Source organism: Lygodium microphyllum, chromosome 8 (assembly GCF_053477565.2).
Source record: "Lygodium microphyllum isolate KBCC chromosome 8, Lygodium_microphyllum_v1.1.10, whole genome shotgun sequence".
In the NCBI taxonomy this organism is placed as follows: domain Eukaryota; kingdom Viridiplantae; phylum Streptophyta; class Polypodiopsida; order Schizaeales; family Lygodiaceae; genus Lygodium; species Lygodium microphyllum.
In genome coordinates this window covers 153,149,408-153,163,231 of record NC_141142.1, presented here as the reverse complement: position 1 = coordinate 153,163,231, position 13,824 = coordinate 153,149,408, and positions in this window count along the sequence as shown.

Here is a 13,824-nt window from a genome sequence, read left to right as displayed (position 1 = left end):
GTTTGCAATAGCGCCATAGTACCTTCCCAAATAGTTCTATTGGGCTCTCCATCAACTGCCTCCCTCATGCCATAGCGGCCATTCTCTTGACAACTTTCAAGGTTCCTCATCCTTCTTCTCTTGCTTCTGAGAGAACAAATTCCCAATGGCAAGGACCAAGTAGACTATGTCAAGGAAGGTCTATATCCAATAGCCACATCCACAAGCTTCTAATGTTCCTTTAGAGCAACAAATTGGCTAGTCTATCCTAGACCTTCTCATATTCCCTCGGGAGGTTTCCATTGAGACTCTAGCTAAAGCAACATCTTCAAATGATAGTCAAACTCCAACTTCTCCTATTCCTTAGGCTTCAAACCCTACTACTATTCCTAGCTAAGGGGAGCGTTGCCTTTAGTTGATGCTCCTAAGCATGGTGAGCCCTTAGTTATGCAAGTTGAGGAACCTTCCAAACCAGCCCTAGCCAAGAGAAAAAGGAACTCAAGGCAGTTTTACATGCAAAGATGCTTTAAAGAAATCTGTAAAGCCTAGAAATTAACCAACCATCTTATCCCAAAGGCCACATTTATTAGAGTGGTCAAGGATATCTCATATAAATTGTTCAAGATTGCCACAATTGTTGCACCCCAAAGGAAGTAGCAACTTTTAGCTAGTCTATGTTTACAAGAGGCCGGAGAGGACTTCATCATAGATTTTATGAGTGATGCTTACATTGTTGCTGCCCATGCACACATGGTCACATTGATGAACAAGGACTTCAGTATGGTGAGGAGGCTCAGGTATTGGCTTGACAAAGAGTTGAAACCAATGCCCAATATTGATTATAAAACCTTTGAGATCCTCAATGTTCCCCCAAAGTTTGGAAAGGTGACAGAGCCTATCATTGAATATGTTAGTCACTTGTATCCTACTAGAACTACAGCTCAAAGAGAGACTACCATATGTAAAGATTGTGGGAGAGAAGGAAGGAGTCTCACTTGTAGCTTTCTTGCTTGCACAATGGGGGAATACACACAAAGGTGGAGGCTGAAAACAGTTTTCCTCTTCTTAGTTGTGTAAGCCAAAAAGAACTCAAGTACATAGAAATAGAAGAACCCTATATATGGGTCTCAAACTAAACTCAACTAACTAAGGTGGCATACTAATTGAGCCACGAACTAGAGTAGATAAGGATAGTTTTCATCTAGCTATTATTCATGGGCGGTGTACCAACCGCATCTACAGCTAACAAGTCGGTGACATAAATGCACAACGGTCACCCTGGCATATCACGAGTGGAGATCCATATCTCAACACTCCCCCTCGAGCTCCATCCCAATTCTTGCACACCAAGCAGGTCTCTGAACTCGCGTAGCTTCTCTGCGCCCAATGCCTTCGTAAATATGTCAGCTACATGATCCTCTGTGCTGACATAAACTAGATCAATAAGACCTAGTAAAACCCTCTCCCGCACATAGTGATAATGCACCTCAATGTGCTTTGTTCTAGCATGATAGACTGGGTTATTTGCCAAGTGTATACTACTCATGTTGTCACAATAAATGACAACTAGCCCATCTGTAGGTTGATGCATATCATAAAGTAGCTTATGAAACCAAGCTACCTCACATGCAGCCATTGCTACACCCCTGTACTCAGCCTCTGTACTCGACAATGCAACTGTAGGCTGTTTCTTGCTGCTCCAAGTGACTGCAGCACTCCCAAAAGAGAACACATATCCACTGGTAGATCGTCTATTAGAAATACTACCAGCCCAATCAGCATCAGTGTATCCATGCAATTGTATCTGAACCCAAGTCTCATAAAATAGTCCATACTGCAATGTGGACTTCACATACGTGAGTATGCATCTAGCCGCATCCAAATGCAATTTCCTTGGAGCCTGCATAAACTGACTTACCAATCCAACAACATAGCTCAAATCTGGCCTGGTAATAGTCATATAAATCAAACTTCCTACTATGCGTCTGTACATAGTAGGGTCTTCGAGAAGCTCACCTGCATCTGCGCTCAACTTCACATTCTGCTCCAAAGGAACTGAAATAGGCTTACAGCCTGTCATCCCATATTTGGACAGCATGTCCAATCCATACTGCCTCTACAAGAGCCGTATCCCACTTGGTGATCTAATCACCTCAATGCCCAAGAAATAACGCAGCTCTCCCAAATCCTTCATCTCAAACTTCTGCTTCAATAGCGTTTTCACATGAAAGATATCTTCATCACTGTCACCTGTCATAATCAAATCATCAACATAAATGACAAGTAGCATAATACCTTTCTCTGTTTTTCTCACATAAAGTGAGAAATCTGCCTTGGAAATCTGAAAGCCAATAGTGACAAGATACTGTCCTATCTTGTCAGACCATGCTCTAGGTGCTTGCTTCAAGCCATACAAGGCTTTCTTCAACTTGCAAACAAACTCAGGATAAACAACATGTACATAACATGGTGGTGGCTGCTCCATATATACCTCTTCTTGCAAATCACCATGCAAGAAGGCATTCTTTACATCCATCTGATATAAAGACCATTCCTTTGATGCAACCATAGCAACGACTGCTCTTACAGTTGCCATCCTTGCAACCGGACTGAATGTTTCTTCATAATCAATGCCATATGTTTGTGCATATCCCTTGACTACTAATCTTGCCTTGTATCTGTTCACAGAACCATCTGCATTGTGCTTCACCTTATAAACCCACTTACAACCAATTGCATTCTTATCTATAGGCAAAGGTACCAATTCCCATGTACTATTTGCTTCCAAGGCATCCATTTCTTCATCCATGGCTTTCTCCCATTTTTCTTTTCCCATGGCTTGCTCAAAAGAAGTGGTTTCTGGTTCCTGTATCACTTTGACCATATAGGCATAGTGAATGGCTGTAAATCCATCATATTTCAGCCTATCCACAGGATACCTAGCTCTGGTAGACTTGCGCAAAATAGGTTCACTCCTAGGTGCTCTCAAAACATCCCTAGTCTTCCTTACTCCAGGTGTAACAATAGAAGGAATACCCAACTCATCATCAATGCTCTGTTTTGAGTCACTAGATTCACCATCCACATAAGAGTGACCTACACTCACATCAAACATGGGCTGATCTACCTTCTCTTTTCCTTTTCGTGATACCTGCATATCACTATCTGCATTGCTTTGAGAAGATTCTCCTCATCTTAATCTGCCCATCCATGGCGAAGAATGTGAACCACTGCTAGAGGACGCTCCTCATCCACTAATATCTTGTGATTGCTACTGTGAATTCTGTGCAGCATTACCATTTTGTGTATCTACATTATCAATCACATTTACTGGTTTATACCAGCTACTCATCTCATCAAAAACAACATCTCTGCTCATTGTAAACTTACGAGTAGAAGGGTTATAGCATCTATACCCTTTTTGCTGCAGAGAGTAACAAATAAAGATGCACTTCTCAGCTTTTGGATCCGACTTGGATCTCAACTTATCTGGCACATGAACATAGACAATGCAACCAAAAAATTTTAAATAAGAAATATCTAGTTTCCTACCAGTATACCTCTCCTCTGGAGTCATGCCATGTATTGCTGTAGTGGGAGTCCTGTTCATTATGTAGACTGCTGTAGCAATTGCCTATGCCCAGTAAAAATCTGGCAGGTCTTTTTCATTGAGCATGGCACGAGATACCTCTCCAATATGCCTGTTTTTTCTTTCTGCAATTCCATTTTGTTGTGGGTTATGACTACATGAATATTGCTGCTTTATGCCATGCTCCTGCAAGAACCTTGCAAACTCATTTGAGAGGTACTCTCCCCCTTCATCTAACCTTAGGCATTTTATTTGCAGGCCTATTTCTTTTTCAACCATAGCTTTAAGAGTTTTGAAATGCCCAAAAACTTCACTTTTCTTTTTCATAAAATATACCCAAACTTTTCTGCTATAGTCATCAATAAAAGTGACAAAATAATGACAGTCTCCAAGAGATGCAGCTTTAGTAGTCCACACATTAGACTGGATTAATTCCAATGGCTTCTTACTCTCTTGAACATGTCTAGGAAATGGTTTCCTTGCCTATTTTCCAAATTGATAGGCTTCACATACCTTATGCATTTCTACAACCCTGAATTTAGGCAATCCTGCAACAATATTTTGGGCTTGCATTGATTTAAGTCGCTGTACATTAATATGACCAATGTGTTTATGCCAGATATCAATATCTACAACTACATCGGTCCCATGTGCAAACATTGCTGCACTCAATTCAGGCATATCTGCATCTAACGTAAACATTCTACCCTTCTTATTTCCTTTTGCTATCAAGCGAATTTTATTTTTCATATCCTCAACAAAGCATCCATGAGAATTAAATCTGATCTGCAAGCCCTGCTCAACCATTTGACCAATATAAACTAGGTTCTTTGTGATATTTGGGACATGAAATACATTCAACAGGTATTTCTTTTTCCCATCCTGCATAGACAAATGAAATTTTCCAATCTGCACAATAGGATGTGCAGTATCATCACCAGTCTCCACAAATCCTGGTTTTTCCATTTTCCTCACATCCTGCATCCATTCTGCATGACCTGTCATGTGGTTTGATGCACCTGAGTCAACATACCACACATCGTTGCTTTATTCTACACTTGTCACAGAATTGGTCATGTGCTGGGCCATAAACAAATGCTCATTTCTGTCATCACCCTGTCTACTAGAAGATGCATAATTCCCTTGTTGCAATTTTCCATTCATGATATCATTTTGCTTTTTATAGCAGTCTTTAGCCATATGACCCATTTTACCATAGTAGTAGCATTCAACATTGCTGTTTGCATTTTGGCCTCTTTGCCATCCACCGCGACCTCTTTGGCTCCCCCTGCCTCTAGAGTTACCACGTCCTCCTCCAAAGGACTGGTTTTCTTGAGTTTGCTGCATATTCTGATTTCTACCACGGCCTCCAAATCGGCCTCCTCTACCTCTGCCTCTACCTCTTCTAGCATTTGAGTAGAAGATAGCTTCTTTTGAAGTTCCTCCTGAAGAAGATGCACCACCATTTCTCTGCTCCTCAGAAATTAGAAGAGCAATCAACTCCTCAAAATCAGGAAATCTTTCACGGACGAAAATGGATGTTCAGAACTGTGCATAATCCTTTCCTAGACCATTCAAGGTCACAAAAACTAAATCATCATCTTCCACTGGCGACCCAGTGGAAGTAAGTGCATCTGCAATCTTCTTCACCTTCATGTGGTAGTCATTGATGCTCCTACTTTCTCTTTGCACATTGTGCAACTCTTGCTTGAGCTGCATTTTCCTGGCTTGCATATTTGTGCTATACATTTTTGACAAAGTATCCCATGCCTCCTTTGGCATACTTGCATCTTGAATATGCACAATCATAGAGTCTGAAATGCTGATAGACAGCTAGTACATAACTTTCCTGGCTCTCTCATGCCATGCTTTAAATGCTTGCATTTGCTATTGATTGGGAACGTCAGGAAGAACTGGTTCTTCATCATTTCCTGCAACGAATTCCTAATATCCTTTTCCCATAAGGAAATTTGTCATTCTGAACTTCCATGCTTGGAAGTTGTTCTTGTCAAGCTTTTCAGTGACAATCTATGAAAGAGAATCAGAGGCCATTACAGAACACTGCAAAAAATTCTTTCACTATAAAGAACACAGCTTCAGCCTCACAAGGGCTAATCTATAAAACTAACGAAAGTGGTATTTGACCACACAGTCACTTCCTAGTGATGATTTTGCATCAACAGGCAATAAGGATGATTCTGTAACTCCCAATGTCTTTGCGCACAAGCATACGATGCAATTTCTACAGTAACTTTTCACCGACCTGTAGAACAGTGGTCACACAGCATAAAATAGGGCCTTTTCCTGAGTGCGTGCAGAAAACTTTCGCCTCCAAAATAGGCCCCAAAATGGTGTCAAATAAAAAAAACAGGGTCACCAAGGGCTAAACCCCTCTCTTGTAGCATATACTACCCTCTTGCTTCACCGCGAAGGGCGTCTCAACCTGAGACAATGCACTCTTGCACTTTCCGGCTGTGATACCTGCAGAGACTTGCTCCCAAAATAGAAAAATGAAAGAAACACTGGTCCTGTTACCAGAACACCGTGAACTTGGTTTGCTTTCGTGAGCTCCTTACCACGAACAAGGCTCTGATACCATGTCAAGATTGTGGGAGAGAAGGAAGGAGTCTCACTTGTAGCTTTCTTGCTTGCACAATGGGGGAATACACACAAAGGTGGAGGCTGAAAATAGTTTTCCTCTTCTTAGTTGTGTAAGCCAAAAAGAACTCAAGTACATAGAAATAGAAGAACCCTATATATGGGTCTCAAACCAAACTCAACTAACTAAGGTGGCATATTAGCTGAGCCACAAACTAGAGTAGATAAGGATAGCTCTCATCTAGCTATTATTCATGGGCGGTGTACCAACCGCATCTACAGCTAACAAGTCGGTGACATAAATGCACAACGGTCACCCTGGCATATCACGAGTGGAGCTTGATATCTCAACACCATAGAGGAGAAAATCAAAGAGCAGGTTGAAAGTGAGGATGTTATTTGCAAGATGAAGATTGATTCTCTTGGTCCAATTAACTATATGAGAGAATGGGCAAGGTATTTGGCCAAATGGCAATGAATGTATCTTGAGATACAAATATACAGGATTACCTTAGCATATCTCTAGAAGACAAGAGTATGCTAGAGAAGAAAGATGTTAAACTATGATCAAATTCCATTGTTTATTGTTGTCTTAGGTGAGGTTTGTGGTTGGTTTTATTAAGTTATTCAAAGTTCCTTGCACCTTCATTCTCTTATTTTGGGCTTGGGCTTTGTTCCTATACCTATAGGGTATACATTGCTTCTCTAGGTAATGAAATTGCAAAGAACATTTTCATTGTTGATCCACTTCTCTCTGTGGATCTTTTTTTAAAGCCTAGCTCAAATATTACATGATCTTTTAAATTTTTTGATAATGCCATACACAACTTGTTTTTTTCACATGTTGAAAGGTAAATCCCTTATATGTAGTTACTTTTGGTGATTTTTTTCATATTTGTTGTTAATTAATGTTTTGTTTACATGGGTCATTGGAGTCTTACTTTGATATTCTTGCTTGAGAGGTCATCCTTATGAATTCTCTTTCAGGAATTCATAGCATGGCAAAAATGTGTCATCAATAGTATTCTCTTGTTTTCTAGATTTGTTACAAGTACTTTTAACTATTTCCCAATAAGTTTGCCACGTAGCCTATCCAAGTCCACCAATAAAACCTTGTGCAAAATGTTGGGGGTAAAGGTGCCTCCGCCTAGCCGCCCGTGTATTACTACATTGACAATCACCGCCACTGCACATTGCAGGTGGCGGGCACTCATCACCATCACTTTATTCTTTATTCTTTTAGTGACAGTTTGAATAAAGGAAGGCCCGGTCACACATTGTGACTGTTGGAGTTCCCATTTCTTGTCTCTCTCTTTCTTGCTCTTGCTCTCCTGCCATAGCTCTCGAGTCCAAGCCTCGATCCTTCTCACCTTTCAACTGGTATCAGAGCTCGGCTTCCCAACTCTTGAGCTTGGCTCGTGGCATTCTCAGCTTCCCATCAACTCCCTATTCGCATTGGGTCTCCTTCCCGACAGCCATATCCGCCCGACTCCTTCGAGCTCCCATCACTCCCCGACTTCTCGATCTTCCCGGCATTGTTGGGCACCCTCAGGGCATTACATGAGAGGTATTGCTTCATTATCCACAGGGTTTTGCATTGTTTTCAGGTCACACAGGCTATGAACAGTTTGGGACAGTCACCATTGAAGCTTCCTTGTTTCATATCTATATTACCCTTGATCAAGACCCCTTGAGGCTTGTTGTGTGCCCCCTTGGGCACCTACTTGAGCCCCTCCTCCACCCCATTTATGCCACGTGGGTTGCAGGCCACCTAGGATAGCAGCACGTTGTTTATGCTTGATTCTAGGCTAGTCTCCATCTGCATCACAGGGTACTACTCAAGCTCCAGGCCATTGGGCACTTAAACAGGCTTCATTTGAGGCATTTGTACATGCTATGATGCTTGGTATCGAAGGTTTGAGCATTGACATTGCTTATGGTCTGATTTAGCACTGTTTTGGGACTGTCATAACAGTCCACAGGCAATTTATAATAGTGCTATAGTAACATTTGATGTTTATGCTTGCCTGGCATTGTCATTTGATGCCCGGTTGGTCTCGTATAATGCCTACATGTTAGGGGAATGTATGCCTATTGTTTGGCAACCATTTGGAGCTGATTTTACATGCTGAAATTTCTCAATTTTGACAGTCATTCTTGGTTGTAATAAAAGTGGGCTAAAGCTATTACACATGCCTTGGGTTATGCCTATTGGTTCCTGTCACGAATCGCATGGTGGGGGGGACTTGCTCAAGATACTGCGCCGAACATACACAGAATGCACAAGGAGAAGCTCACTCAAGAGACAAGAAGAGAGATGGAGGCCAAAACATTTTCTTGCTAGTTTCTTCTTCTTCTTCCACACACTTTACAATGTACAGAAAGTATAGACACGATACAACATAAAGAAAAGTGGCCTACTAAGTCAAACAATGCATAACCGACTACACTAGTCTACTGGCACTATAACTATGCTAGTTGTAAATAGGTGTAACAACCTGAATATAATAAGTAATGAGTCAGTGGCCATGTGAGAGTCATAATGACCACCGATGTGCTAAGTGTAGACGTGTGGACCCATCTAACCAAGCGGTCCATCATTCATGTCTGCATGTGTTGAGCTTGTCATCTCAACACTCCCCCTCAAGCTCAACTGCATCTCTGCAACTCCAAGTAAGCTTCGAAACTTTTAAAGCTTCTCTGTACCCAATGCTTTCGTGAAGATGTCAGCTATCTGATCCTGTGTACTGACATACACCAAATCAATCTCACTTGCTAGTACCTTCTCTCTCACAAAGTGGTAGTGTACCTCAATATGTTTTGTTCTAGCATGGAACGCAGGGTTCCTAGCCAATTGTATACTGCTCATGTTGTCACAATAAATGACAACTGGACCTTCCACATGCACATCTAAATCAGCCAATAACTTTTTCAGCCATACTACCTCACATGCTGCAACAACAACACCTCTATACTCAGCCTTTGTACTCGACAAAGCAACTGTAGATTGCTTTTTGCTGCTCCAAGTAACTGTTGCACTACTAAGAGAGAACATGTATCTGCCACTGGTAGATCTTCTATTAGATATACTACCAGCCCAATCTGCTTCTGTGTATCCAAACACCTGTACATCTGTACCTGCTTCATAGAAAAGTCCATAATGTAATGTGGACTTCACATATCTCAATATGCGTAAGATTGCATCCAAATGTGGCTTTCTAGGTACTTGCATAAACTGACTCACAAGACCAACAGCGTAGCTCAAGTCTGGCCTTGTAATGGTCATGTAGATCAAACTCCCCACTATCCTCTTGAACATAGTAGGGTCTTCTATCTCATCCCCAACATCAGCACTCAACTTTACATTCTGCTCCAACGGGACTGAAAGTGGTTTGCATGCTGTCATAGCATACTTGGATAACATATCCAAGCCATACTGTCTTTGGGACAGCCATATACCATCATCACATCTGATCACCTCAATGCAAAGGAAGCACCTTAGCTCACCTAAATCCTTCATCTCAAACTTCTTCTTCAAAAAGTCCTTGACTTCAGCAATCCCACTATCACTATCACCTGTAATAATCAAGTCATCCACATAGATGACTATGATGACCAAACCTACATCTCCCTTTCTCACATAAAGTGAGTGATTAGCATCAAAAACATAAAAGCCAATATTGACAAGATACTCTCTGATCTTGTCAGACCATGCTCTAGGTGCTTGCTTGAGCCCATAGAGTGCCTTTTTCAATCTGCACACATACGTGGGATGCTCTAAATCTTCATAACCTACTGGCTAATCCATATACACTTCTTCCTGCAAATCACCATGCAAGAAGACATTCTTCACATCCATTTGCTACAACCTCCAACCTCTCACTGCTGCTAAAGCAATCACACACCTGACATTGCCATCCTAGCAACTGGACTGAAGGTTTCATCATAATCTATGCCATATGTCTGGGCATAGCCTTTTGCAACCAGCCTAGCTTTGTACCTACTAATAGAACCATCTGCATTGTGCTTAATCTTATAAACCCACTTACATCCAATAGCTTTCTTGCTCTTCGACAATGATACTAGATTCCAAGTTGTATCGGCCTCTAATGCAGCCATCTCCTCATCCATTGCTGCATCCCAATGCGCATGACCAACAGCCTCCTCAAAACATGTGGGCTCAACATCCTCAATCACTTTCACCATATAAGCATAATGGTGAGCTGTTTAACCTTCAAAACCAAATCTTTTAATAGGGTATTTGACCCTGCTAGATCTACGTACCACCGGATCACTCAATGGAGCCTTTGCATTACTATGAGCTCTCTGTATACCTGGTGTCTTGACAGAAGGAATACCAAGCTCATCATCCAAGCTCTCTGAGCCACTAGAGTCTCCATCAAGAACTGCATCAATGCCATCTGACACTTTATTCTTTCCTTTGTCATTACCTATAGTGCTACTAGATGCATCTGAAGATGTAGAGCTACTCCTTAGTCTCCCAGGCCAAGGACTACTAGATGATGTCTCTGGTCCACTAAGAGTTTGTGATTCTTGCTTTTTAGCCTGCACATGAGTGTCATGTTCATCATCATCATCCAATGCATCACCACTAGATGCATACCAACTACTCATTTCATCAAAGATGGCATCCCTGCTCTCTCTGAACTTACATGTGACAGGGTTATAACAACGATACCCTTTTTGCTCTAAAGAGTATCCAACAAAGACACACTTTTCAGCCTTTGGATCCAGTTTCTTCCACAACTCATCTAGCACATGAACATATGCAATACAACCAAACACTTTCAAGTGTGAGACATCACGCTTCTGACCTGTAAAACATTCTTTAGGGGTCATACCATGAACTCCAACTGTAGGAGTTCTATTCATAATATAAACAGCAGCATGAACAGCCTCAGACCAAAAATGCTTAGGCATATTCTTTTCAGTCCCATCAAGGCGCATGCAACTTCTGCAATATGCATGTTTTTCCTTTCTGCAACCCCATTTTGCTATGGGGTATACATGCATGTGAATTGTATCTTTATCCCATGAGACCTCAGAAAATCATTGAACTCATTCGAGAGGTACTCTCCCCCTCCATCTGACCTCAAGCACTTTACTTTCAAGTATGTTTCTCTTTCAACTACAGCCTTGAAAGTTCTAAAGTGCCCAAATGCTTCACTCTTTTCCTTCATAAAATATACCCACAGCTTTCTAGAACAATCATCAATGAATGTGACAAAGTATGAACTGCCTCCAAGAGATACATTTTGTGTAGGCCCCCAAATATCTGTATGCATAATATCAAGGATATTTCTGCTTACATCTCTATCATGTGAAAAGGGTTGTCTTGCCTGCTTACCAAACTGATATGCTTCGCATACCTTATGAAATTCTGTAATTCTAAATGTAGGAAAACCTGTAACCAACCCTTTGGACTGCATTAATTCCAGCCTTTGTACATTTGCATGTCCAATACATTTGTGCCAAATTTCAATATCTGCAACAACACCTTTTCCTTTAGCATACATAGCAGCATTCATACTAGGAATTCCAGCATCCAGAGTAAACATACGTCCAACTCTACTTCTCTTTGCAACCAACCTACACTTGTCATTGAAGTCTTCTACAAAGCACCCCTTTGCATTAAATCTGACTTGCAGCCCTTGCTCTACCATCTGACCAATTGACACCAAGTTCTTTGTAATAGATGGCACATTTAATACATCTGAAATACTCTTTGTCTTACCATCATGCAAGGACAAGGGGACTTTTTCAATGTGTAAAATTGGGTGGCATGAATCATCAACCTGTATTTTGCAAATCCTACATCTCTCCAAACCATTTTGCAAGGCTAGTCATATGGTTGGATGCACCTGAATCAACATACCAAACATCATCATGTGTTCCCTTTCCTGTAACAGCATTCAGCATATGCTGCATAACAAACAGACGTTCATTTTTGTCTTCCTCGGGGGATTCACTATATATATATTCTCTATATAACGTGCATTCATGGCGTATTTATAAATATCCTAATCTGTGAATTTTTCTTGAATAAAACACAACCCTTTTCTATGTAATCTGTAAGTAGCCCCTTTATATTGACCCCTTATTTTGATCTCACGTTATATATACATATATTCATGAGTGACCCCCTCAAGTTGTCTTCATTCTGTCATGAAGACGATGCATAGTTTCCTTGCTGCAACTTACCACTGTGAATATAATCTTTCTTAGCATATATTGAACTCACGTTATATATACATATATTCATGAGCGACCCCCCCCCCCTGAGTTGTCTTCATTCTGTCGTGAAGACGATGCATAGTTTCCTTGCTTCAACTTACCACTACGAATATAATCTTTCTTAGCATAACATTGGGCTGCAATATGACTTATTTTGCCACAGTAGTGACACACAATACCAGAGTTGTTAGAACCTCTGTTCTGCCATCCACCTCTTCCTCTAAAGCTCCACCTGCCTCTAAAGTTACCACGACCTCCTAAAACCTGCATATCACCAAATTGCTGATTCAATTTGTTTTGCTGGTTGTCACTACCACGTCCTGTACCACAGCCTCTTGAAGAGGACCTGCCAAGTTCCCTTTCTGAAATGGAGTAGAAAGCTTGGACCTGTTCACCACTTTTTTCAGATGTCTCACTCTGCATGTTGATCTCTTCAATGATCATAAGGGAGACCAACTCATCAAAATCTGAAAATGGCTTTCTAACATATACGGAAGTTACAAAAGACTTCCAAGCCTTTTCATTGTTAAGTCCACCCAAGGTAGACGACACCAAATCATCATCATCGAGCATTGCATCAATTGCTGCCAAGGCATCTGCAATGCTCCTTACCTTCAGTGCATACTCATTGATAGACATCTTCCCTTTCTTCAATGTATTCAACTCTTGCTTGAGTTGAATCTTTCGTGCCTTTGTATTTATGAAAAACATACTTTCAAGTATGGTCCAAGCTGCATATGAATTCTCTGCATTTCTAATATGTCCCAGCATATTATTGTCAATTACTGCAGACAGCCAATACATGACCTTTTTGTCTTTTGCATTCCATTCCTTCCGTGCCTTTGTCTCTTCTGCAGTTAGAGGATCACTCATCTCCGGCTCCTTTTCTTCACCTAAAACAAACTCGTAGAGGCCTTTTCCAATAAGGAAGTTCATGACACGGAACTTCCATGAAGGGTAGTTGTTCTTGTCGAGCTTCTCAATGATGGGATTTCCACTATTCTCTTCCATTATCACAAAACTAATACCAAACAGCAAGAAAATCTTATGCAATCCTCGACATGTAGTGCACAGCAATACACCAGACAACCTTTTTCACTGTCTGCTCAACAATACATGCAATCTGCAACCAGTTTGTAGATAAACCTTATGTTTATTTGCTGGTAAACACCTTTGAACTTACAGATCTAAAATCTGTAACCTGTGCACCAGTATACGGCAGATACAACTGAAATTGCAGGATACCTCGAACTACTGACCGCAACCTTGCGAGTCTAAAACGGGGCCTGAAATGACCTCGGATGGCCAAAATAGCGCTCTTCGCGTGCACTAAAGCTCACTGCAATCTGAGATTTTTGCTCTGCCCTGCTTCTGGTGCCTCCACAGGCACTGTCCAAGAGAAG